Source organism: Lampetra fluviatilis, chromosome 65 (assembly GCF_964198595.1).
Source record: "Lampetra fluviatilis chromosome 65, kcLamFluv1.1, whole genome shotgun sequence".
Taxonomy (NCBI): domain Eukaryota; kingdom Metazoa; phylum Chordata; class Hyperoartia; order Petromyzontiformes; family Petromyzontidae; genus Lampetra; species Lampetra fluviatilis.
Genome location: NC_136339.1, coordinates 3,300,767 through 3,327,912, shown reverse-complemented (window position 1 = coordinate 3,327,912; position 27,146 = coordinate 3,300,767). Strand labels below are relative to the sequence as shown.

Genomic DNA, 27,146 nt, shown 5'->3' with positions numbered 1-27,146 from the left:
CTTGCCGTGTGGCTCATCGGCCCGGCGAAGTACAGGGAATGCTGGGAAATGATCGTCGACTCCATTCAGGACCCCACCATCAACAGGTAGAAGCCGCCACTCGCCAACAGCACTTGCCCCAACGGTCTGTTGAGGCTACACGGGGGGTGTGGGGGGGGGAGCTTTGTCTTTGTGTCGGGCGTGGTGCTGGCCACCCGCCGCCCCCACCCTCGTGTGACGTTGCAGCCTTCACAGGTGCTGCTACTCGCTAATGGCACTTGCCCCAGCGGTCTGTTGAGGTTATACGGGGGAACTTTGTCTTTGTGTCGGGCGTGGTGCTGGCCACCCACCCTTCGTGTGACATTCAGGCCTTCACACAGGTGCTGCCACTCGCTAACGGCACTTGCCCCAGCGGTCTGTGGAGGTTATACGGGGGACCTTTGTCTTTGTGTCGGGCGTGGTGCTGGCCACCCGCCGCCCCCACCCTCGTGTGACGTTGCGGCCTTCAAAGGTGCTGCTACTCCGCTAACGGCACTTGCCCCAGCGGTCTGTGGAGGTTATCCGGGGGACCTTTGTCTGTGCCTTTGCAGGCACGTGGTGTACAGCCTGTGGGACCTCTGCCTGGAGCTCCTCTACCCAGAGATGTCCGACCCGGAGTTCCACAGGAAGCTGCTGCGTGACATCTGCTGATGGGGGGCAGGTGGGGGTGGGGGGGGGTCGGGTGGGTAGGGGCAGGTGGGGAGGTGGGGGCAGGTGGGGGTGGGGGCAGGTGGGGAGGTGGGGGCAGGTGGGGGTGGGGGGGGGGTGGGGTGGGTAGGGGCAGGTGGGGAGGTGGGGGCAGGTGGGGAGGTGGGGGCAGGTGGGGGGGGTGGGGGTAGGTGGTGGGGGTAGGTGGGGGTAGGTGGGGAGGTGGGGGCAGGTGGGGGGGGTGGGGGTAGGTGGTGGGGGTAGGTGGGGGTAGGTGGGGAGGTGGGGGCAGGTGGGGGGGGTGGGGGTAGGTGGTGGGGGTAGGTGGGGGTAGGTGGGGAGGTGGGGGTAGGTGGGGAGGTGGGGAGGTGGGGGTAGGTGGTGGGGGTAGGTGGGGGGGGTGGGGAGGGAGGGGGGAGGTGGGGGGAGGTGGGGGCAGGTGGGGGTAGGTGGGGGAAGGTGGGGGGGGTAGGTGGTGGGGTAGGTGGGGGCAGGTGGGGAGGTGGGGGTAGGTGGTGGGGGTAGGTGGGGGGGTGGGGAGGTGGGGAGGTGGGGGTAGGTGGGGGGGTGGGGAGGTGGGGGGGTGGGGAGGTGGGGGCAGGTGGGGAGGTGGGGTGGTGGGGAGGGGCTGGGGTGGTGGGGGTAGGTGGGGGTAGGTGGGGTAGGTGGGGGAAGGTGGGGGCAGGTGGGGGCAGGTGGGGAGGTGGGGGTAGGTGGGGGCAGGTGGGGAGGGGCTGGGTGGGGAGGGGCTGGGTGGAGGGTGGGAGGATGGGGCTGGGTGGGGAGGGGCTGGGTGGTGGGTGGGAGGGGTGGGGCTGGGTGGGGAGGGGCTGGTCACCCCGTGGTGCCCTTATAAAACTCAACGTTTCACCTACTCACGCCGGCTTGTGCCCGCCCTCACAGTCGGGCATATTTGCGGAATACACCACGCCGCCGTTGACCCTGCAGGCCATTGACCGAGCAACCCAACGTTCCTACCAGCTCCCTCCGCAGGACAATGTGTTCGCTGTGTGTGTGTGTGGAGTGATGGTGACCGTAACTCGTTCACACGGATCAGGCTCGCCTGAGACACGCGGCGCCTGCTACTTGGGCGAGGCGATTCCACAGTTTATGGACCGCGGCGTTTTTGAGCTGCGCACAAAAATCGATGAAATGAATAAACCGTCCGTACGAAAAATTGTAATTGCTTGAAAGGAGGCAATTAGTTGATGATTTGATGGCGTCTTCTTGGTTCTTTCGGTAAAGTCACGTAGAATGGAAATAATAAAATAAAACATAATAAAATAATTCTCACGAGGTTTCGGCCACAACGCAAGCAGCCGTCCTCAGGTGGAGAACAGGTCTGTCGAGAAGACAGCATCTGAATGAGCACCACCAGGCTTGGAGCGTCTATTTAAGCTGGGTTGAAGGGGTGAAGAGCGCCTTGACAACAGAATTTGCATATCAAGAGGAATTTAGCATATTTATGGGAAATGCTGATATGCGATTAGTACTACTTGTGAAATGCGTAAATAGACGCTCCAAGCCTGGGGTGTTTCATTCAGACGCTGTCTTCTCGACAGGAGGACGGCTGCTTGCGTTGTGGCCGAAACGTCGTGAGAATTATTTTATTACGTTTTTATTTTTATTATTTTATTATTTCCCTTCTACGTGACTTTACCGAAAGAACCAAGAAGATGAATCCCTGCAGTCACGAAAGCTTTCAATCGAAATTTGATGGCGATTTTCATGCCAGGCACGCATCGTCGCCGGATCTGAGCACGTGTTGCATGATTTGAAATGGATTGGCCAACAGGAAGTCGACGAACTTTTGATTACAAGATTTGACCGCGACAAACGCAAGCGACGTTAAATGAAACCGTTGAAACTAATTTAGTTTTGTTTTTTTGCAAAGGCCAACTCGTTTGCAGTTAGCAAATGCTAACTAACTAGTTTTCGTACTTTGCTAGTGGCAAAAACGACAGGAGAATTATCACCCTGGATGTTTTATGTTTGTTTACCGCACACACACACACACATCCCCCCCTTCTCCCTGTCATCCACCACCACCACCACCACCATCATCACCACCCAGCACAGAAAAAACCCAATAACCACACTTTTTCTTCTTGGTTATTTCGGTAAAGTCACTTAGAAGGGAAATAATAAAATAATAAAAATAAAACAATAAAATAATATAAATTATTTATTATTTATTATTTGTTATTATTTTTATTATTTCCCCTTCTACGTGACTTTACCGAAAGAACCAAGAAGATGAATCCCTGCAGTCACGAAAGCTTTCAATCGAAACCACACTTTTGTCAGTAGTAAATTGGAAAAAAAATCACAGATGACGACACCACCAACCAGAGGTGTGGACTCGAGTCATGTGACTTGGACTCGAGTCAGACTCGAGTCATGAATTTGATGACTTGCGACTCGACTTGGACTTGCATAACAATGACTTTGTCCCACCTATGAGATGTGGACTCGAGTCATGTGACTTGGACTCGAGTCAGACTCGAGTCATGAATTTGATGACTTGCGACTCGACTTGGACTTGCATAACAATGACTTTGTCCCACCTATGAGATGTGGACTCGAGTCATGTGACTTGGACTCGAGTCAGACTCGAGTCATGAATTTGATGACTTGCGACTCGACTTGGACTTGCATAACAATGACTTTGTCCCACCTCTGAGATGTGGACTCGAGTCATGTGACTTGGACTCGAGTCAGACTCGAGTCATGAATTTGATGACTTGCGACTCGACTTGGACTTGCATAACAATGACTTTGTCCCACCTATGAGATGTGGACTCGAGTCATGTGACTTGGACTCGAGTCAGACTCGAGTCATGAATTTGATGACTTGCGACTCGACTTGGACTTGCATAACAATGACTTTGTCCCACCTATGCCACCAACACCACCGTCGTCACCATCATCATCATCATCAACTTTTGTACGTGGAGTAACACGTTGGTCTGTAACGGAGTTTTTTTCTGCAATATTTTGCTGTCTTTTCTTGGATTTTCTGTTTGCACTCAGTCACATGTTCACTTGAAGATGTTTTTTTGTTCATGTTTTTGTTTTTTGTTTGTTGCGGTTGCACCCGATTCAAGAGCCGAATAGCTCACAGGGCTATACCTAATACATGAACTTGAACTTGACTGATGGCCTTAATCGTAGTTGTCTTGTGGTTGTTGTTGTTGTTGTTTGACTTGCATCCCACTGGGATTTTTGCACACAACGTTGGTGTGTAACGGTGTTTTTTGCTGCAATGTTTTGCTGTCTTTTCTTGGATTTTCTGTTTGCACTCAGTCACATAGTCACTTTAAGATGTTTCCTTGTTCATGTTTTTGTTTGTTGCGGTTGCACCCGATTCAAGAGCCGAATGGCTCACAGGGCTGTACACCTAATACTTGAACTTGTTGCTAGCGTCTGGTAATGAGAATCACTGCCCCTTCTCTCTCTACCCCCCTCCTTTTTATGCTTCAGATGGTACGGTCCAAGCCCTGCACCGCAGGAGAAAGACGGTGGGGGTGGTGGTGGGGGTGCCGGGTGGAGCATTCCATTTTTGTTCGCGAATTCAGAGGGGGGTGGGGGAGTTGGTGGTGGACGGGAAGTCGTCGCAGGGTTTGATTCGATCTTGACTTGAAACTTTAATATTGTTTTGGTCTTTCGCCGAAGTCACGTAGGTAGAATTTCGACTTGAAGCTTTCGTGACTGCAGGGATTCATCTTCTTGGTTCTTTCGGTAAAGTCACGTAGAAGGGAAATAATAAAATAATAAAAATATAAAACATAATAAAATAATTCTCACGACGTTTCGGCCACAACGCAAGCAGCCGTCCTCAGGTGGAGATCAGGTCTGTCGAGAAGACAGCGTCTGAATGAAACACCCCAGGCTTGGAGCGTCTATTTACGCATTTCACAAGTAGTACTAATCGCATATCTGCATTTCCCATAAATATGCTAAATTCCTCTTGATATGCAAATTATTTTGTCAAGGCGCTCTTCCCCCCTCCATCCCAGCAGCTTAAATAGACGCTCCAAGCCTGGTGGTGTTTCATTCAGACGCTGTCTTCTCGACAGACCTGATCTCCACCTGAGGACGGCTGCTTGCGTTGTGGCCGAAACGTCGTGAGAATTATTTTATTGTTTAATTTTTGTTATTTTATTATTTCCATTCTACGTGACTTTACCGAAAGAACCAAGAAGACTACGTCGGTAGGTTTGGTTCGGTATAACATTCCTTGGAGAGAGAGCGGGTGGGGGGCGAGGGTGGGCTAACGACATCCCGTACAATAAAAGTTTAAAATCTATAAAATATATATTAACAAGAGATGCCACCGGTTCGTTTTAAAAGATTAAGTGCAATCGGTTTTGCGTGCTGTGCAAATCTTAGGCAAGTCGTTTTCGTTGTTTTAGTTTTAGACGTGCAAGTGTGCAATAGAGTCCGTCGTTTCGTGCGCCACCCTTACAAAGGCCCCGCCCTCCGACAGCGCCGCGACTTTGAGACGCGGAGAATTTTTTGGGGTTGCTGAAGTCAGCGGCACTTTGATTATTTTTTAAAATCGTGGCGTGATTGTTGTTGTTGATGGGTTCGGTTCCTATTTATGGGGTTGATTTTGTTTTGTTTTAGCTCCCCCCCTCCCTCTCTCTCCTCCCATCTCTCTCCTCTCTTTTTTTTCTTTTCCACTTTTTATTTTTCCTCTTTTTTTCTTTCATCTTTTTTTCTTCTTAGTTTTCTTCCTTTCTCTCCCCTCTTTCTCTCCCCCTTCTTTTTTTTTTTATAATTTTTCCTCTTTTTTTCTTTCATCTTTTTTTCTTCTTAGTTTTCTTCCTTTCTCTCCCCTCTTTCTCTCCCCCTTTTTTTATAATTTTTCCTCTTTTTTTCTTTCATCTTTTTTTCTTCTTAGTTTTCTTCCTTTCTCTCCCCTCTTTATCTCCCCATTTTTTTTATAATTTTTCCTCTTTTTTTCTTTCATCTTTTTTTCTTCTTAGTTTTCTTCCTTTCTCTCCCCTCTTTCTCTCCCCCTTTTTTTATAATTTTTCCTCTTTTTTTCTTTCATCTTTTTTTCTCTTTCTTTTTTTGTTTTTCTTTTCTGCACTTTCTTTTCGTTTCTTGTTTTCCTGTTTTCTCCTTTCCTTTTTTTCTTTATTTTCTCTTTTTTTTTCTTCTTTTTAGTTTTCTTCCTTTCTCTCTCCCCTCTTTTTATTTTTCCTCTTTTTTTTCTTTCATCTTTTTTTCTTCCTTTTTTTTGTTTTTCTTTTCTGCACTTTCTTTTTGTTTCTTGTTTGCCTGTTTTCTCCTTTCCTTTTTTTCTTTATTTTCTCTTTTTTTTTCTTCTTTTTTGTTTTCTTCCTTTCTCTCTCCCCTCTTTTTATTTTTCCTCTTTTTTTTCTTTCATCTTTTTTTCTTCCTTTTTTTTGTTTTTCTTTTCTGCACTTTCTTTTTGTTTCTTGTTTGCCTGTTTTCTCCTTTCCTTTTTTCTTCATTTTCTCTTTTTTTTTCTTATTTTAAGTTTTCTTCCTTTCTCTCCCCTCCCCTCTTTTTATTTTTCCTCTTTTTTTCTTTCATCTTTTTTTCTTCCTTTTTTTATTTCTTTATTTTCTTTTTGTTTCTTCTTTTCCTGTTTTCTCCTTTCCGTTTTTTATTCTTTATTTTATCTTCTTTTTTTTTTCTTCTATTTTGTTTTCTTCCTTTCTCTCCCCTCTCTCCTCTTCCTTCTCTCTCCCCCCCCCCCCCCTCTCCCCTCTTTCCTCCCTCTCAACATTCTCTCCCCTCTTTTTTTTCTCTCTCGCTCTCATCCCCCCTCTTTCTCCTCTCTCTCTCTCTCCACTCTCTTTTTTTCTATCTTTAAAATTTTGTGTTCCAAATTTTTTCCTTTTTATTTCTTTGTTTTATTTCTCTCTCTCTCTCCCCTCTCTCTTACCTCCCCCCCCCCCTCTCTCCCCTCTCTCCCCCTTTCTCCCCCCTCTCTTTTCTTTCTGTTTTTTTCTAATTTTTTTTATTGTTTTCTATTTTTCTTTTTATGTCTTTGTTTTATTTCTCTCCCCCCTCTCTCCCTTCTCCCCCCTCTCTCCCCCCCCCCCCCCCCGCAACGGTGCCAATCTTTAAAACGTGAAATCGGTTTTCACGCAAGAAGTGCATTCATCCCTACCCCGTGTGCTTGGACGGCCAGCGGCTCATTTCTTCTTCTTGTTGCTGGGCGCTTTTTTTCTTTTCAGATTTTTTTTATTTTTCGTCGAGATATTTTCTCTCAATTTTTCTCTCAATTTTTTTTTTCAGTTTAGCGTTGTGCTTTTCTCTCTCTCTCTCTGTCTATCTCTCTCTCTCTCCCCTCCAACGTCCTCCTTCGCCGCTCTCTCGAAGGGGGACACTTGCAGAGAAGGCGGTGCGTGAATGAGGCACTTGGACATTGCAAGGTGTACATAATTTTTAAAACGTGTGCGTGCGTGAGCATGTCCCCGGCAGCCCCAGTTCGATTCCCGCTCGCGGCCACAAAACGCCGCCGATTATATCTTGGCACCGCACCGTGGGCCTTCCCTAGGTCGACTCGGCCTCGAATGAGTTGCCTGGTGCGGCGCGTTGGTAAACGTCGCCGATCGGGGGAGACAAAGGCGGCCGGGCGTGGTGTTTGCCACCCACCCACTCACCCCCCCCTCGTGTGCCACAGTGCCAGCACTTGCCCCGACAGTCTGTCGAGGCTATACGGGGGATCTTTGTTTGTGGGGTGGGGGGGGGGGAGCGATGGCTCAGCGGTTAGCACGCCGCGCTCTCAACCCCAATTCGATTCCCACTCACGGCCAACACCACCAACACCAACACCACCAACACCACCAACACCACCAACACCACCAACAACAACAACAACACCAACACCACCAACACCACCAACAACAACAACACCACCAACACCGCCACCACCAACACCACCACCAACACCACCACCAACGACACCACCACCACCAACAACACCAACGACACCACCACCAACAACACCAACACCACCACCACCACCAACACCACCACCAACACCACCAACGACACCACCAACACCGCCACCAACAACAACACCACCACCAACACCAACGCCACCACCAACACCACCAAGGCCACTACTAACATCACCAACACCACCAACACCACCAACACCACCAACGCCACCACCAACACCACCAACACCACCACCAACACCACCATCACCACCAACGCCACCGCCACCACCGCGGTGGCCTCCCCCCAGGTCGGCTCAGCCTCAAAATGAGTAACCCTGGTGCACAAGTGGATGCGTGCGTGTCAACATCGCCACTTGGGGAGGTGGTGATGGTGGTGGTGATAGTGGTGGGTAGGGATGCGAGCGAGGTGGGTAGGGGTGGTAGTGGTGGGTAGGTGTGGGTGGTGGTGGTGGTGGGTGGGGTGGGTGGGGTGGGTAGGGGTGGGTAGGGGTGGTGGGTGGTGGTGGGTGGGGTGGTGGTGGGGGTGGTGGTGGTGGGGAGTTTGTGTTTTTGTTGTGGCTGTCTGTGAGCAGAGCGACGTGGTGCGTCCACCGCCCAGACACGACAACACAGACAACACAAACAAACAGACAACACAGACAACACAGACAACACACAAACAGACACAACACACATAACACAAACAACACAAACACAGACAACACAAACAAACACAACACACACAACACAAGCAACAAACAAACACAGGCAACACAAACAAACACAAACAACACAAACAAACACAGGCAACACAAACACACAAACAGACACAACACACATAACACAGACAAACACAAACAACACAAACAAACAACACAAACGACACAAACACACAACACAGACAACACAAACACACACACAACACAAACAACACAGACAACACAAACAAACACACACAACACAAACACACACAACACACAACACAAACAGACACAAACAACACAAACAAACACACAACACACACAACACAAACACACACAGAGACAACACACACAACACAAACAACACAACCAAACGACACAAACGACACAACACAGACACAACACGGACAACACAGACAACACACAAACATCGCCCTCTCGTCTCTCTTGTCGTGCCGTCATTAAAAGTCGTTGCTTGGAACGGTGGCAATTCGTTTGTGTTACTTGCCAACTCTCCCCTCACACCGCACCCACCCACCCACCTCCACCCACATCCACCCACCCATCTCCACCCACATCCACCCACATCCACCCACATCCACCCACATGCACCCACCTCCACCCACATCCACCCACCCACCTCCACCCACATCCACCCACCCACATCCACCCACCTCCACCCACACCCACCCACCCACCTCCACCCAATTCCACCCACATCCACCCAATTCCACCCACCCATCTCCACCCACATCCACCCACATGCACCCACCTCCACCCACATCCACCCACCTCCACCCACCCATCTCCACCCACATCCACCCACATGCACCCACCCACCACCCACATCCACCCACCCACCTCCACCCACATCCACCCACCCACCTCCACCCACATCCACCCACATGCACCCACCCACCACCCACATCCACCCACCCACCTCCACCCACCTCCACCCACCCACCACCCATATGCACCCACCCACCTCCACCCACCCACATCCACCCACCTCCACCCACCCACCTTCACCCACATCCATCCACATGCACCCACCCACCACCCACATCCACCCACCTCCCACATCCACCCACCCACCTCCACCCACCCACATCCACCCACATCCACCTCCCCAACCACCTCCACCCCCCCACCCACCCACCTACACCCACCACATCTACCACATCCACCCCCCACACCTCCCCTTCCACCTCCACCCACCCCCCACCATCCCCCCCACCATCTCCCCCACCGCCACCCGCTGGGTTGACTACTGTGCCAGGCTAGGTGCAGGAGGTCACGGGACAGACCCAGCAGGTGCCATGGGTTGACTGAGATGACTGGCAGATGCACCACCTGTGCCCCCTACTGTGCCAGGCTAGGTGCAGGAGGTCACGGGACAGACCCAGCAGGTGCCATAGGTTGACTGACTGAGATGACTGGCAGATGCACCACCTGTGCCCCCTACTGTGCCAGGCTAGGTGCAGGAGGTCACGGGACAGACCCAGCAGGTGCCACGGGTTGCCTGAGATGACTGGCAGATGCACCACATGTGCCCCCTACTGTGCCAGGCTAGGTGCAGGAGGTCACGGGACAGACCCGGCAGGTGCCATGGGTTGACTGAGATGACTGGCAGATGCACCACCAGTGCCCCCTACTGTGCCAGGCTAGGTGCAGGAGGTCACGGGACAGACCCAGCAAGTGCCATGGGTTGACTGACTGAGATGACTGGCAGATGCACCACCTGTGCCCCCTACTGTGCCAGGCTAGGTGCAGGAGGTCACGGGACAGACCCAGCAGGTGCCACGGGTTGCCTGAGATGACTGGCAGATGCACCACATGTGCCCCCTACTGTGCCAGGCTAGGTGCAGGAGGTCACGGGACAGACCCAGCAAGTGCCATGGGTTGACTGACTGAGATGACTGGCAGATGCACCACATGTGCCCCCTACTGTGCCAGGCTAGGTGCAGGAGGTCACGGGACAGACCCAGCAGGTGCCACGGGTTGCCTGAGATGACTGGCAGATGCACCACATGTGCCCCCTACTGTGCCAGGCTAGGTGCAGGAGGTCACGGGACAGACCCAGCAGGTGCCATGGGTTGACTGAGATGACTGGCAGATGCACCACCAGTGCCCCCTACTGTGCCAGGCTAGGTGCAGGAGGTCACGGGACAGACCCAGCAGGTGCCACGGGTTGCCTGACCGGCATATGGCACCACCTGTGCCCCAATCTCGATTTGAAGCTTTCCTGACTGCAGGGATCCAAACTCTTTGTTTCTTTCGGTAAAGTCACGTGGGTAGAAATACAATAAAATAATGATAAATAAAATAGTTGTATTTTATTTCTACCTACGTGACTTTCCCGAAATTACCAGAGTATTATCTTATTGTTCTGTTGATTTTAATATTTTGTGAGCATAAATAAAATAAATGACGACGTTTCGGGCGCAACACAAGCAATCATCAGGTGGGAAAACCACAGCAAGATTTTTTTTAATTGATTTTTAGTTTTGGGGCCGTCCATAAATGACGTCACGCACCTAGGGGTGGGGGGGGGGGGAGTTGAGAAATGTGACGTCACATCAAAATGCGCAACTTTAAATAAATATAGACAACACGTTCTACTTAATTAAATATACTTTTTAATAAATGTTTCCTCCTACAACATCAGAGTGCAGCGCCACATTAAATACGCACTACAATGACAATTGTTTAAAGCGATTTGAAGTATAAAATTTTGATTTAAAGCTTCTTTCGTGACTGCAGGGATTCATATTATTGGTTCTTTCGGTAAAGTCACGTAGAAGGGAAATAATAAAATAATAAAAATATAAAACAATAAAAATTCTCACGACGTTTCGACTGCAACACAAGCAATCATCATCAGGTGTGAAATCCACAGTAAGAAAATTTGAAAAAAAAATTTGAAGAAAGTGGCTTTTTTTGCCGTGGATTTCACAGTCGAAACATCGTGACATTTTTTATTGTTTTATATTTTTATTCGGTAAAGTCACGTAGGTAAAACATTAAAAGTAATGAAAATAAAGCCTCCTGGCTACCATCAAAGGTTTGTACACGAAGCCATACAAATATACAAACACAGACATAATTTCAACCGTGATGATGGGTACAAACTCAGTAATCACTGGAAAGATGTTATTAACCACGCAAAAAAGACTTAATTACACTTTTTGGACCATCTTATCTGACAGGCACTATTTTAATTTACTTCACCGAGTGTTAACATCCCCAGTTATTTTTAACAGTACTCTCTTCATTTTTCAGCCTGCATTGGTATAAACATGGGCATTTTCGTTCCTTTGTTCTATCATGTGTATCAGACCTCCCCTCTCCTCTTTCTGCCCATTGTGTTGGCGTGCGCAGCAGCCGCGTCCAAGCCGTCGCCAAATGTTTTGTTGGCTCCCTCCCCCTCCCACCCCCCTCCCTCCCGATACGTTCCATTCATTGGCTACCACATTCTGATGAACTCCCCCCCCCTCTCCTCCCCCCCTTCAACTTGCTTATAAGGGATTACATTTTGAATCATTGCTTCACTTGATGCAGCTAATCTGGCTGTGACGGTCCCACCTGATGACGGAGACTTGTGTTGCCTCCGAAACGTCGTGAATTTTATTTTTATTTTTGTTTTGTTTTATTTTATTTTCATTACTTTTAATGTTTTACCTACGTGACTTTACCGAAAAAACCTGAGAATATGAATCATTGCAGTCACGAAAGCTTCAAATCTAGAATTATATTTTTATTATTTCCCTTCTACGTGACTTAACCGAAAGAACCAAGATTACGATTTGAAGCATGTTTTATATTTTTTTTTGGGGGGGGGGGGCAGCGCTTTGTGACGTCATATTTGAGGGGGGGGGGTCTGACTTTTGTGACGCCGTGTGACGAGGGGTGGGGGGGGTCAAAAATCGTCCATAATCGCGTGACGTCATTTATGGACGGCCCCTTAGAAGATGAAGAGACAAGTTTTGACCCAAAAAATTCTTCGGCGACGTCACCACGGCGCCTGTGCCAGGCTAGGTGCACGTTAAGTGCACTTGCCCCGCGACAGGTTTAAGGCTATACGGGTGCGGGAGGGCACCTTTGTCTGTTGTGTAAACAAAAATTGTTGGTGCGAGTTGGAGAGCGGTGGCGCAGCGGTTAGCGCGCTGCGCTACGAAATCCCCCACGCCAACAACAACAACAACCACCACCACCACGTGACCACTCATCTGAACCTCTCCCGGGAAACTCAACGAGGTCGACCCGGCCTCGAAATGACATCGTCACTCGGGGAGACAAAGGCGGCCTGGCGATTAGCACCGAAACAGCCTGATCGAGGCTACACGGGGGACCTTTTTAAATCCTTTATATTAAGTTCGCTTGCTTGCTTAGGACCGTGCAAATCTTTAGGTCGTTTTTTAACCCACTTCCCGTGATCCAATCGAGCTGGCATTTTGCACACAGACTCGTTGTGCGTGACAATTAATGTTCGTGAAAATGTTTTCCAAAATTTTACACTTTTTAGGACAAAAATATTATATTTAATTACCAATTGCTTAATGGTGCAATGCAATCATCTGACCCATAGGTGGCAGCCATCTCAAGCCAGAGGACGAGAGGACTCTAGCCGCCACGCAATATAAAGGATTTATAGTGAAAAACTTTGTTTTTACGGGTTATACTTGTTATTTTGTGTGTGTAATAAGAGCCTATGTCCGGCTCACGTGGTGATTGGCTCTGCCGGTTCTGCTCTACAGCCAATGGGGGGAGAGCCTGGGAGCATGGCCCTGGCGTGATCACGGGGTGCCAGCTAGGGTGATTGGTTCTGCCGGTTTTGGCCTCAGCCAATGGGAAGACAAGTCAGGGGCGTGGTCCCGGGAGTTGATGGAGGAATCTAGAAGATTCGGCGCAGGCTACCAAGGATTGGCTGGAGCGTACCACGTGACCCGGGCATTAAATAGGGGGAGAGATGAACGACACGTGGCCTGCCAGCAGCGGGGAGTGCTTGTGAAATGGAATAAATACAAGTATAACCCGTAAAAACAAAGTTTTTCACTATAAAGCCTTTATATGCGTGGCGGCTAGAGTCCTCTAGTCCTCTGGCTTGAGATGGCTGCCACCTATGGGTCAGATGATTGCATTGCACCAGTAAGCAATTGGTAATTACATATAATATTTTTGTCCTAAAAAGTGTAAAATTTTGGAAAAACATTTTCACGAACATTCATTGTCACGCACAACGAGTCTGTGTGCAAAATGTCAGCTCGATTGGATCACGGGAAGTGGGTTAAAAAACGACCGAAAGATTTGCACGGTCGTAAGCGCGCAAGCAAGCAAGCGAACTTAATATAAAGGATTTAAAAAGGTCCGATTCCACAAGTCGTCTCCAAGAGCATTATTACGTGTGCATAGGAGGCCTGTGACGAGTGCTCGCGGTGCGAGCACTTGCCCCAGCAGCCTGTGGAGCCTATAACGTGCAGGATGGATCTTTGTCTTTATTTGTGTGTGTGTGTGGAGATCTGGGGGAGCGGTGGTGCAGCGGTTAGTGCTACGCTGCGCTATGAACCCGGAGACCCGAGTTCGATTCCCGCTCACGGCCAACACCCAGTGACGATTATCTGAACCGTCCTGGGCCTCCCCTAAGTCGACTCAGCCTCAAATGAGTACCTGGTGCAGTGTGTTGTAAACATCGCCACTGGGGAGACAAAGGCGGTCGGGCGTGGTGCTGGCCACCCACCCCCTCGTGTGCCACAGTGCCGGCCTTCATAGGCGCTCGCTAACAGCACTTGCCCCTACAGTCTGCTAAGGCTATACGGGGGATCTTTGCCTTTGTGCGCGTGTGTGTGCATCTCTCAGCATATCTAGCAATCACATTCCACGCATTCACAAGAATGCATTCATGAACACATTGTCCTGCGGAGGGAGCTGGTAGGAACGTTGGGTTGCTCGGTCAATGGCCTGCAGGGTCAACGGCGGCGTGGTGTATTCCGCAAATATGGCCGACTGTGAGGGCGGGCACAAGCCGGCGTGAGTAGGTGAAACGTTGAGTTTTATAAGGGCACCACGGGGTGACCAGCCCCTCCCCACCCAGCCCCAGCCCTCCCACCCCCCACCCAGCCCCACCCTCCCCACCCAGCCCCACCCCTCCCACCCCCCACCCAGCCCCACCCTCCCAACCCACCCAGCCCCTCCCTCCTCACCCAGCCCCACCCTCCCCACCCAGCCCCTCCCCACCCTCTACACCTAGCCCCTCCCCACCCTCCCCTCCCCACCTAGCCTCTCCCCACCCTCCCCACCCAGCCCCTCCCCACCCAGCCCCACCCTTCCCACTCCCCACCCAGCCCCACCCTCCCCACCCAGCCCCTCCCCACCCTCTACACCTAGCCCCTCCCCACCCTCCCCTCCCCACCTAGCCTCTCCCCACCCTCCCCACCCAGCCCCTCCCCACCCAGCCCCACCCCTCCCACTCCCCACCCAGCCCCACCCTCCCCACCCTCCCCACCCAGTCCCACCCCCCACCCAGCCCCACCAAGCCCCTCCCCACCCTCCCCACCCAGCCCCTCCCCACCCAGCACTTTGCCCCTACAGTCTGTTAAGGCTATATGGGGGATCTTTGTGTTTGTGTAGCTGAGTCGACATGCCAATTAACGTTAACAACGGTGTCAAAATCGGCCTCTGTGGAGGAAGAGGCTCGTGAAGGACGCTACTGGGCAGTTGGAGGCAGTCGCCCTCCAGCAACAACGGAGGGCGGAGGAGCGACGCTCACAACAAAGAGCGGAGCGCCGGGCGGATAAAACACTGTAGGGGGCACAGGTGGGGCATCGGCCAGTCATCTCAGTCAGTCGGCCCATGGAACTTGGATTTGTCCCGTTGACCTCCTGCCAGCGGGCGTTCGACACTTCACGTGGCCTCAACGTGCACCTAGCCTGGCACAAGCGTCGTGGTGACGTCACCGCCACCCACCCATTCACTAACCCACTCACCCACCCGCTCTTTCACTGACTCACCCATCCACCCATCCACCCACCCGCTCCTTCACTAACTCACCTACCCCCCACCCATCCACCCACCCGCCCTTTCTCTAACTCACCCACCTACCCATCCACCCACCCATCCACCCACCCGCTTTTCACTAACTCACCCACCCATCCACCCACCCGCTCTTTCACTAACTCACCCACCCACCCATCCACCCACCCATCCACCCACCCACTCTTTCACTAACTCACTCACCCATCCACCCACCCGCTCTTTCACTAACTCACTCACCCATCCACCCACCCATCCACCCACCCGCTCTTTCACTAACTCACCCACCCATCCACCCACTCACCCACCCGCTCTTTCACTAACTCACTCACCCACCCACCCATCCACCCACCCGCTCTTTCACTAACTCACCCACCCATCCACCCACCCACCCACCCGCTCTTTCACTAACTCACTCACCCACCCATCGACCCACCCATCGACCCACCCGCTCTTTCACTAACTCACCCACCCACCCATCCACTCACCCACCCACCCATCCACCCACCCACCCATCCACCCACCCGCTCTTTCACTAACTCACCCACCCATCCACCCACTCACCCACCCGCTCTTTCACTAACTCACTCACCCATCCACCCACCCACCCACCCGCTCTTTCACTAACTCACCCACCCATCGACCCACCCATCGACCCGCTCTTTCACTAACTTACTCACCCATCCACCCACCCATCCACCCACCCATCCACCCACCCACTCTTTCACTAACTCACTCACCCATCCACCCACCCGCTCTTTCACTAACTCACTCACCCATCCACCCACCCATCCACTCACCCGCTCTTTCACTAACTCACTCACCCATCCACCCACCCGCTCTTTCACTAACTCACTCACCCATCCACCCACCCATCCACTCACCCGCTCTTTCACTAACTCACCCACCCATCCACCCACTCACCCACCCGCTCTTTCACTAACTCACTCACCCATCCACCCACCCATCCACCCACCCGCTCTTTCACTAACTCACCCACCCATCCACCCACTCACCCACCCGCTATTTCACTAACTCACCCACCCATCCACCCACCCACCCACCCGCTCTTTCACTAACTCACTCACCCACCCATCGACCCACCCATCGACCCACCCGCTCTTTCACTAACTCACCCACCCACCCATCCACTCACCCACCCACCCATCCACCCACCCACCCACCCATCCACCCACCCGCTCTTTCACTAACTCACCCACCCATCCACCCACTCACCCACCCGCTCTTTCACTAACTCACTCACCCACCCATCCACCCACTCACCCACCCGCTCTTTCACTAACTCACTCACCCATCCACCCACCCACCCACCCACCCGCTCTTTCACTAACTCACCCACCCATCGACCCACCCATCGACCCGCTCTTTCACTAACTTACTCACCCATCCACCCACCCATCCACCCACCCATCCACCCACCCACTCTTTCACTAACTCACTCACCCATCCACCCACCCGCTCTTTCACTAACTCACTCACCCATCCACCCACCCATCCACTCACCCGCTCTTTCACTAACTCACCCACCCATCCACCCACTCACCCACCCGCTCTTTCACTAACTCACTCACCCATCCACCCACCCATCCACCCACCCGCTCTTTCACTAACTCACCCACCCATCCACCCACTCACCCACCCGCTATTTCACTAACTCACCCACCCATCCACCCACCCACCCACCCGCTCTTTCACTAACTCACTCACCCACCCATCGACCCACCCATCGACCCACCCGCTCTTTCACTAACTCACCCACCCACCCATCCACCCACTCACCCACCCATCCACCCACCCGCTCTTTCACTAACTCACCCACCCATCCACCCACCCGCTCTTTCACTAACTCACCCACCCACCCATCCACCCACCCGCTCTTTCACTAACTCACCCACCCACCCATCGACCCACCCATCGACCCACCCGCTCTTTCACTAACTCACCCACCCACCCATCCACTCACCCACCCACCCACCCATCCACCCACCCGCTTTTTCACTAACTCACCCACCCACCCATCCACCCACCCATCCACCCACCCGCTCTTTCACTAACTCACCCACCCACCCATCCACCCACTCACCCACCCACCCGCTCTTTCACTAACTCACCCACCCACCCATCCACCCACCCGCTCTTTCACTAACTCACCCACCCACCCATCGACCCACCCATCGACCCACCCGCTCTTTCACTAACTCACCCACCCACCCATCCACTCACCCACCCACCCATCCACCCACCCACCCATCCACCCACCCGCTCTTTCACTAACTCACCCACCCATCCACCCACCCATCCACCCACCCGCTCTTTCACTAACTCACCCACCCACCCATCCACCCACTCACCCACCCACCCGCTCTTTCACTAACTCACCCACCCGCTCTTTCACTAACTCACCCACCCGCTCTTTCACTAACTCACCCACCCACCCATCCACCCACTCACCCACCCACCCGCTCTTTCACTAACTCACCCACCCACCCATCCACCCACTCACCCACCCACCCGCTCTTTCACTAACTCACCCACCCGCTCTTTCACTAACTCACCCACCCGCTCTTTCACTAACTCACCCACCCACCCATCCACCCACTCACCCACCCACCCGCTCTTTCACTAACTCACCCACCCACCCATCCACCCACTCACCCACCCACCCGCTCTTTCACTAACTCACCCACCCGCTCTTTCACTAACTCACCCACCCGCTCTTTCACTAACTCACCCACCCACCCATCCACCCACTCACCCACCCACCCGCTCTTTCACTAACTCACCCACCCACCCATCCACCCACCCATCCACCCACCTGCTCTTTCACTAACCCACCCACTCGCTCTTTCACTAACTCACCCACCCACCCATCCACCCACCCATCCACCCACCCGCTCTTTCACTAACCCACCCACTCGCTCTTTCACTAACTCACCCACCCACCCATCCTCCCACTTACCCACCCCACTCTTTTCGATTTCGACGCAAAGACCAAATGTGTACGCGTCATCGCCTCCATTGGATGTGTTCGCTGGCGAAACTGGTTACCCACCCACCGGTCCTCTGGCGCGTGATGAATGACTGCACATGAGACGGCATTTGACTCACTCCGTCACCGTAACTTTCTTTTTTTAACTTTCAAAAGCTGCCCAACATCAAACACCACCAAGTGACATTGCCTAGGTCACGCACGCCTTCATGTATATTTATTGCCAAACTCCACCGGTGACAGCTTGTATAAATTCTTTACCGATTTTTCTTTTTTGCATTTTGCTTTAATATTTCACGTTCCACCCGCACACAGACCCCGTCCAGTGCAGCCCCCGTCAGCTTTGGAGGAGTGTGTGAGGAAGCGTGGTAGCGGTGGTGTAGTGGTGAGGGGCGCTTTGGTGGCTAGGAGATGTTAACTACCTCGCCTGGTATACAGGAGGTCGTGGGTTCGATGCCTGCTACTGTATATTTGGAGTTTGCGTGTCTCTCTCTCTCATCATCATGACGGTGGCTAGGAGATGTTAACTGCCTCGCCTGGTGTACAGGAGGTCGTGGGTTCGAGCCCGACCCTGACGCCCGCTGTCTGTTTGGAGTTTGTGTGTCTCTCTCTCATCATCATCATCATCACAGTGGGCTAGGAAATGTTAACTACCTCGCCCGGTACACAGGAGGTCGTGGGTTCGAGCCCGACCCTGACGCCTGCTGCTGTATATTTGGAGTTTGCGTGTCACTCTCTTATCATCATCATCATCACGGTGGCGAGGAGATGTTACCTACCTCGCCCGGTATCCAGGAGGTCGTGGGTTCGATCCCGACCCTGACGCCTGCTGCTGTATATTTGGAGTTTGCGTGTCTCTCTTTCCCCCGTGGTCGCGTGGATTTTTCTCCGGGTCATCTGTTTTTTTCCCTCCACGTGTAGAATCAACATCACGATTTTAAAATTGTTTGGCTTCCGCTATAAATGCCGACACGATCATGATGATGAGCTACCATCTGTGGCCAGGTCGTTTCTACGTCGCTCAGTGGGCCTTACCTGCAAAAATTAAACATTTAGTTTCGTGAGTAGTGTAGTGAGTAGTTTAGTGAGTATTTATTTTAGTCAGTTGACGCACTGTGCTACTAGACCGGCAAAGAGCCGAGTTCGATTCCCGCTCAAGGCCACCACCAACACCGACACCAGTGACGAGTATCTGAACTGGCCGTGGGACCTCCCCCCTAGGTCGACTCAGCCTCAAAATGAGTACCTACTGCGATGCACAGTAAACATCACCACTGGGTAGACAAAGGCCGGTCGGGCGTGCTGCTGGCCATCCAACTCCCTCGTGTGCCATGGCGGCCTTCATAGAAGCTGCTGCTACTACTCGCAAAGAGCACTTGCCCCAATAGTCTGTAAAGGCTACACGGGGGATCTTTGTCTTTGTGGTCCTGCCCTCCCCCCCCACTCCCTCGTGTGTCGTGGCGGCCTTCATAGAAGCTACTGCTGCTACTACTCGCAAAGAGCACTTGCCCCAATAGTCTGTAAAGGCTACACGGGGGATCTTTGTCTTTGTGGTCCTGCCCTCCCCCCCCACTCCCTCGTGTGTCGTGGCGGCCTTCATAGAAGCTGCTGCTGCTGCTGCTACTCGCAAAGAGCACTTGCCCCAATAGTCTGTAAAGGCTACACGGGGGATCTTTGTATTTGTGGTCCTGCCCCCCCACTCCCTCGTGTGTCGTGGCGGCCTTCATAGAAGCTGCTGCTACTACTCGCAAAGAGCACTTGCCCCAATAGTCTGTAAAGGCTACACGGGGGATCTTTGTCTTTGTGGTCCTACCCCCCCCCACTCCCTCGTGTGTCGTGGCGGCCTTCATAGAAGCTACTGCTGCTGCTACTCGCAAAGAGCACTTGCCCTAATAGTCTGTTAAGGCTACACGGGGGATCTTTGTCTTTGTGGTCCTGCCCTCCCCCCCCACTCCCTCGTGCGTCGTGGCGGCCTTCATAGAAGCTGCTGCTGCTGCTGCGAACTCCCGAACAGCACTTGCCCCCAAAAGTCTGTGGAGGCTACACGGGGGATCTTTGTCTTTGGTTTGTGGGGGTGAGGGGGGTTGGGTTGAACCCACCCCACCCCCCATTCCGCATTTTAAATGCTGCTAAGTCGCGACAAAAAAACGGAGTAATTTCACGCGTAGCGCTTTTGTTCCCGATCAATCTCATGATTCGTGAATTCGTATTTTGTTAGGGTTCAGATCGTGGTGCTGGTGGTGGTGGTGGTGTTTAAACGTCGGTCACAGCTTTGTACCCTCCACCAGCCGACTGCACCCAGACGAATCGGGATAATGTGATTGCAATAATTCGTACGTTTATATTAACATATATATTTTATTTATATATATCTAGAGCTCCTTCGCTCAAGGCTCTTTCTGGCGAAGCTTAGAAAAGTGGGGACACGGAACGGAATGATGCATCATGGGAGACCTTTTTTTGCCGGTTTCAAAGTATGAAAAAAAAATAACCCGTAAAAACAAAGTTTTTCACTATAAATCCTTTATATGCGTGGCATCGGTTTTATTTTATTATTCATTTCTGTTTTTCTTGAGTAAGAGTTTCATTTTTATCACATTGGTATTTTAAATTAAATTAAAAAAAAAAAATTTCCCTAAAAGTGGAAAATTTTGGAAATTTTTTTCACTAAAATAAATTGTCACGCACAACGAATTTGTGTGCAAAATGTCAGCTCGATTGGATCACTGGAAGTGGGTTAAAACACGACCGAAAGATTTGCACGGTCGTAAGCGCGCAAGCGCGCAAGCAAGTGAACTTAATATAAAGGATTTAATAATCTTGATTTGAAGCTTTCGTAACTGCAGGAATCCACACTCTTTGGTTATTTCGGTAAAGCCATGTAGGTAGAAAATGAAATAAATCACGACGTTTCGGGCACAACACAAGCATCTGCCTCAGCAGAGGAGTCAGCCCGCAGTGCGAATGGACTAATGGCCACTGGAGGTAATGACAGGGGAGTCAGCCCGCAGTGCGAATGGACAAGTGGCCACGGGAGGTAATGACAGCGGAGTCAGCCTGCAGTGCAAAGGGACTAGTGGCCACTGGAGGTAATGACAGGGGAGTCAGCCTGCAGTGCAAAGGGACTAGTGGCCATGGGAGATGATGACAGGGGAGTCAGCCTGCAGTGTGAGTGGACTATTGGCTACGGGAGGTAAGATAGGGGAGTCAGCCTGCAGTGCGAATGGACTAGTGGCCACTGGAGGTAATGACAGGGGAGTCAGTCTGCAGTGTGAATGGACTAGTGGCCACGGGAGGTAATGACAGGGGAGTCAGCCTGCAGTGCGATTGGACTAGTGGTCACGGGAGGTAATGACAGGGGAGTCAGTCTGCAGTGCGAATGGACTAGTGGCCACGGGAGGTAATGACAGGGGAGTCAGCCTGCAGTACGAATGGACTAGTGGCCACGGGAGGTAATGACAGGGGAGTCAGCCTGCAATACGAATGGACTAGTGGCCACGGGAGGTAATGAAAGGGGAGTCAGCCTGCAATACGAATGGACTAGTGGCCACGGGAGGTAATGAAAGGGGAGTCAGCCTGCAGTGTGAGTGGACTAGTGGCCACGGGAGGTAATGACAGGGGAGTCAGCCTGCAGTGTGAATGGACTAGTGGCCACGGGAGGTAATGACAGGGGAATCATGCCTGCAGTGTGAGTGGACTAGTGGCCACGGGAGGTAATGACAGGGGAGTCAGCCTGCAGTGTGAATGGACTAGTGGCCACGGGAGGTAATGACAGGGGAGTCAGCCTGCAGTGTGAGTGGACTAGTGGCCACGGGAGGTAATGACAGGGGAGTCAGCCTGCAGTGTGAGTGGACTAGTGGCCACGGGAGGTAATGACAGAGGAGTCAGCCTGCAGTGTGAATGGACTAGTGGCCACGGGTGGTAATGACAGAGGAGTCAGCCTGCAGTGTTAATGGACTAGTGGCCACGGGTGGTAATGACAGGGGAGTCAGCCTGCAGTGTGAGTGGACTAGTGGCCACGGGAGGTAATGACAGGGGAGTCAGCCTGCAGTGTGAGTGGACTAGTGGCCACGGGTGGTAATGACAGGGGAGTCAGCCTGCAGTGCGAATGGACTAGTGGCCACGGGAGGTAATGACAGGGGAGTCAGCCTGCAGTGTGAGTGGACTAGTGGCCACGGGAGGTAATGACAGGGGAGTCAGCCTGCAGTGCGAATGGACTAGTGGCCACGGGAGGTAATGACAGGGGAGTCAGCCTGCAGTGTGAGTGGACTAGTGGCCACGGGAGGTAATGACAGGGGAGTCAGCCTGCAGTGTGAGTGGACTAGTGGCCACGGGAGGTAATGACAGGGGAGTCAGCCTGCAGTGTGAATGGACTAGTGGTCACGGGAGGTAATGACAAGGGAGTCAGCCTGCAGTGAGAATGGACTAGTGGCCACGGGAGGTAATGACAGGGGAGTCAGTCTGCAGTGCGAATGGACTAGTGGCCGCGGGAGGTAATGACAGGGGAGTCAGCCTGCAGTGCGAGTGGACTAGTGGCCACGGGTGGTAATGACAGAGGAGTCAGTCTGCAGTGTGAATGGACTAGTGGCCACGGGAGGTAATGACAGGGGAGTCAGCCTGCAGTGCGAATGGACTAGTGGCCACGGGAGGTAATGACAAGGGAGTCAGTCTGCAGTGCGAATGGACTAGTGGCCGCGGGAGGTAATGACAGGGGAGTCAGCCTGCAGTGCGAGTGGACTAGTGGCCACGGGTGGTAATGACAGTGGAGTCAGCCTGCAGTGTGAATGGACTAGTGGCCACGGGAGGTAATGACAGGGGAGTCAGCCTGCAGTGCGAATGGACTAGTGGCCACGGGAGGTAATGACAGGGGAGTCAGCCTGCAGTGCGAATGGACTAGTGGCCGCGGGAGGTAATGACAGGGGAGTCAGTCTGCAGTGTGAATGGACTAGTGGCCACGGGAGGTAATGACAGGGGAGTCAGCCTGCAGTGCGAATGGACTAGTGGTCACGGGAGGTAATGACAGGGGAGTCAGCCTGCAGTGTGAATGGACTAGTGGCCACGGGAGGTAATGACAGGGGAGTCAGCCTGCAGTGCGAATGGACTAGTGGTCACGGGAGGTAATGACAGGGGGAGTCAGCCTGCAGTGTGAATGGACTAGTGGCCACGGGAGGTAATGACAGGGGAGTCAGCCTGCAGTGTGAGTGGACTAGTGGCCACGGGAGGTAATGACAGTGGAGTCAGCCTGCAGTGCGAATGGACTAGTGGCCACGGGTGGTAATGACAGAGGAGTCAGTCTGCAGTGTGAATGGACTAGTGGCCACGGGAGGTAATGACAGGGGAGTCAGCCTGCAGTGCGAATGGACTAGTGGTCACGGGAGGTAATGACAGGGGAGTCAGCCTGCAGTGTGAATGGACTAGTGGCCACGGGAGGTAATGACAGGGGAGTCAGCCTGCAGTGCGAATGGACTAGTGGTCACGGGAGGTAATGACAGGGGGAGTCAGCCTGCAGTGTGAATGGACTAGTGGCCACTGGAGGTAATGACAGGGGAGTCAGCCTGCAGTGAGAATGGACTAGTGGCCACTGGAGGTAATGACAGGGGGAGTCAGCCTGCAGTGCGAATGGACTAGTGGCCACGGGAGGTAATGACAGGGGAGTCAGCCTGCGGTGTGAATGGACTAGTGGCCACGGGAGGTAATGACAGGTGGAGTCAGCCTGCGGTGTGAATGGACTAGTGGCCACGGGAGGTAATGACAGGTGGAGTCAGCCTGCGGTGTGAATGGACTAGTGGTCACGGGAGGTAATGACAGGGGAGTCAGCCTGCAGTGTGAATGGACTAGTGGTCACGGGAGGTAATGACAGGGGAGTCAGCCTGCAGTGCGTCATGACACACGTGTAGTGACGTCGCTGGATGTCACCACGCTGTAGCTGCAGTACCGGCCCTAGAGGTCACGGTGTGTGTCGACCTGAAGTGAAGGTCGGGTCAGGCCACGACAGCCACGTGACCTGGAAGAACACGTGACCGGTTAGAATGACAGGGCGGCCCCCGAGAGGGGGCTGTGAGGGTCACGTGATAGGAACCGATGTTCTTCCTGAAGGTTCTGGAAAGGGGGCGTCGTCAGGGGCGGAGTCGGCCACGCCGGAGAGAAATACAAGCGGAGACCCGAGAGAGTGAGCTTGGCTGTCCGTCCCGGGGAAGAAAGCAGAGGTGGGACAAAGTCATTGTTATGCAAGTCCAAGTCGAGTCGCAAGTCATCAAATTCATGACTCGAGTCTGACTCGAGTCCAAGTCACATGACTCGAGTCCACATCTCATAGGTGGGACAAAGTCATTGTTATGCAAGTCCAAGTCGAGTCGCAAGTCATCAAATTCATGACTCGAGTCTGACTCGAGTCCAAGTCACATGACTCGAGTCCACACCTCTGGAAGAAAGCCTTCATCTTCTTGGTTCTTTCGGTAAAGTCACGTAGAAGGAAAATAATAAAATAATAAAAATAAAACATAATAAAATAATTCTCACTACGTTTCGGCCACAACGCAAGCAGCCGTCTTCAGGTGGAGAACAGGTCTGTGTGTGTGTCTCTGTATATATCTGTCTGTGTGTCTATGTATGTATCTGTGTATGTCTCTGTATGTCTGTGTGTGTGTGTCTCTGTACATATCTGTGTGTGTGTCTATGTGTTTCTCTGTGTGTGTCTCTGTGTGTGTCTCTGTATATATTTGTGTGTGTGTGTCTATGTGTGTCTCCGTGTGTGTCTCGGTGTGTGTCTCTGTATATATCTGTGTGTGTGTCTATGTGTGTCTCTGTGTGTGTCTCTGTGTGTGTCTCTGTATATATCTGTGTGTGTGTCTATGTGTGTCTCCGTGTCTCGGTGTGTGTCTCTGTATATATCTGTGTGTGTGTCTATGTGTGTCTCTGTGTATGTCTCTGTGTGTGTCTCTGTATATATCTGTGTGTGTGTCTATGTGTGTCTCCGTGTGTGTCTCGGTGTGTGTCTCTGTATATATCTGTGTGTGTGTCTGTGTGTGTCTCTGTGTGTGTCTCGGTGTGTGTCTCTGTATATATCTGTGTGTGTGTCTGTGTGTGTCTCTGTGTGTGTCTCGGTGTGTGTCTCTGTATATATCTGTGTGTGTGTCTGTGTGTGTCTCTGTGTGTGTCTCGGTGTGTGTCTCTGTATATATCTGTGTGTGTGTCTGTGTGTGTCTCTGTGTGTGTCTCGGTGTGTGTCTCTGTATATATCTGTGTGTGTGTCTGTGTGTGTCTCTGTGTGTGTCTCGGTGTGTGTCTCTGTATATATCTGTGTGTGTGTCTGTGTGTGTCTCTGTGTGTGTCTCGGTGTGTGTCTCTGTATATATCTGTGTGTGTGTCTGTGTGTGTCTCTGTGTGTGTCTCGGTGTGTGTCTCTGTATATATCTGTGTGTGTGTCTGTGTGTGTCTCTGTGTGTGTCTCGGTGTGTGTCTCTGTATATATCTGTGTGTGTGTCTGTGTGTGTCTCTGTGTGTGTCTCGGTGTGTGTCTCTGTATATATCTGTGTGTGTGTCTGTGTGTGTCTCTGTGTGTGTCTCGGTGTGTGTCTCTGTATATATCTGTGTGTGTGTCTGTGTGTGTCTCTGTGTGTGTCTCGGTGTGTGTCTCTGTATATATCTGTGTGTGTGTCTATGTGTGTCTCGGTGTGTGTCTCTGTATATATCTGTGTGTGTGTCTATGTGTGTCTCGGTGTGTGTCTCTGTATATATCTGTGTGTGTGTCTATGTGTGTCTCTGTATGTGTCTATGTGTGTGTGATCTATGTATGTTGCTGCGCCCCCCCCCCCCCCTTCATCGTCGCTACTCGCTAACAGCACTTGCCCCAACAGTCTGTTACGGCTACACGGGGGACCTTTACCTGTGGTGGCCGGGGGAGGGGTGGGTTTGGCTTGTTAGTGAGAGTAAACATTTCCCGCCGCTTCACGATGAAAGGTGGTCACTCTGATTGTGACATGCTCACAATTACAAAGGCATTGATTTTTGTTCGGTTTGTTTTTTTGTTCGCTTGCGTGCTTACCCCAGGGCCCGAATAACACAGAAGTTGCCTTGTTACCCTTTCACGTTGAGTCGTTCGTGTATCAATATATATATATTTTACGATCATTTTAGAGAAACAAACAGCCACTGAGTGGTATAACAAAATAGGGGTTAACCCTTTCTGGAAATAGAACAGGTGTCAAGATGTGAAAAACACAGAATGCTTATTACTGGTAGGAAGCTCCTGGTTACACCAGCCCACAGGAGATTATTGTGTCCGTCCGTCGTGCAGGGAGGGGCTGGGTGGGGAGGGAGGGGCTGGGTTGGGAGGGGAGGGTGGGGAGGGGCTGGGTGGGGAGGGTGGGGCTGGGTGGGGAGGGGAGGAGAGGGTGGGGAGGGGGTGGGTGGGGAGGGTGGTGAGGGGCTGGGTGGGGAGGGTGGGGAAGGGCTGGGTGGTGAGGGTGGGGCTAGGTGGGGGTGGGAGGGGTGGGGTATGGGTGGGGAGGGGCTGGTCACCCCGTGGTGCCCTTATAAAACTCAACGTTTCACCTACTCACGCCGGCTTGTGCCCGCCCTCACAGTCGGGCATATTTGCGGAATACACCACGCCGCCGTTGACCCTGCAGGCCATTGACCGAGCAACCCAACGTTCCTACCAGCTCCCTCCGCAGGACAATGTGTTCAAGGATCCCTTAGTTTAACACGTAGCAGGCTTTCGCGACCAATATTATTCATAATAAAGTTTGTGGGTTTAGATCGCGTTATTTATAAATGTGTCGTAACCTTCCACCACCCGAAATGGCCAAT

The 27,146-nt window shown here is 52.2% G+C and overlaps 1 long non-coding RNA gene across 1 annotated transcript; it reads left to right on the top strand.

Moving 5' to 3' along the window:
* Positions 1-4,188, top strand: LOC144952003 (uncharacterized). The gene is made up of 3 exons (XR_013640566.1): positions 1-86; positions 570-679; positions 4,150-4,188. It is a non-coding gene; the product is annotated as an uncharacterized LOC144952003 (long non-coding RNA).
* Positions 4,189-27,146: the final 22,958 nt, after the last annotated feature.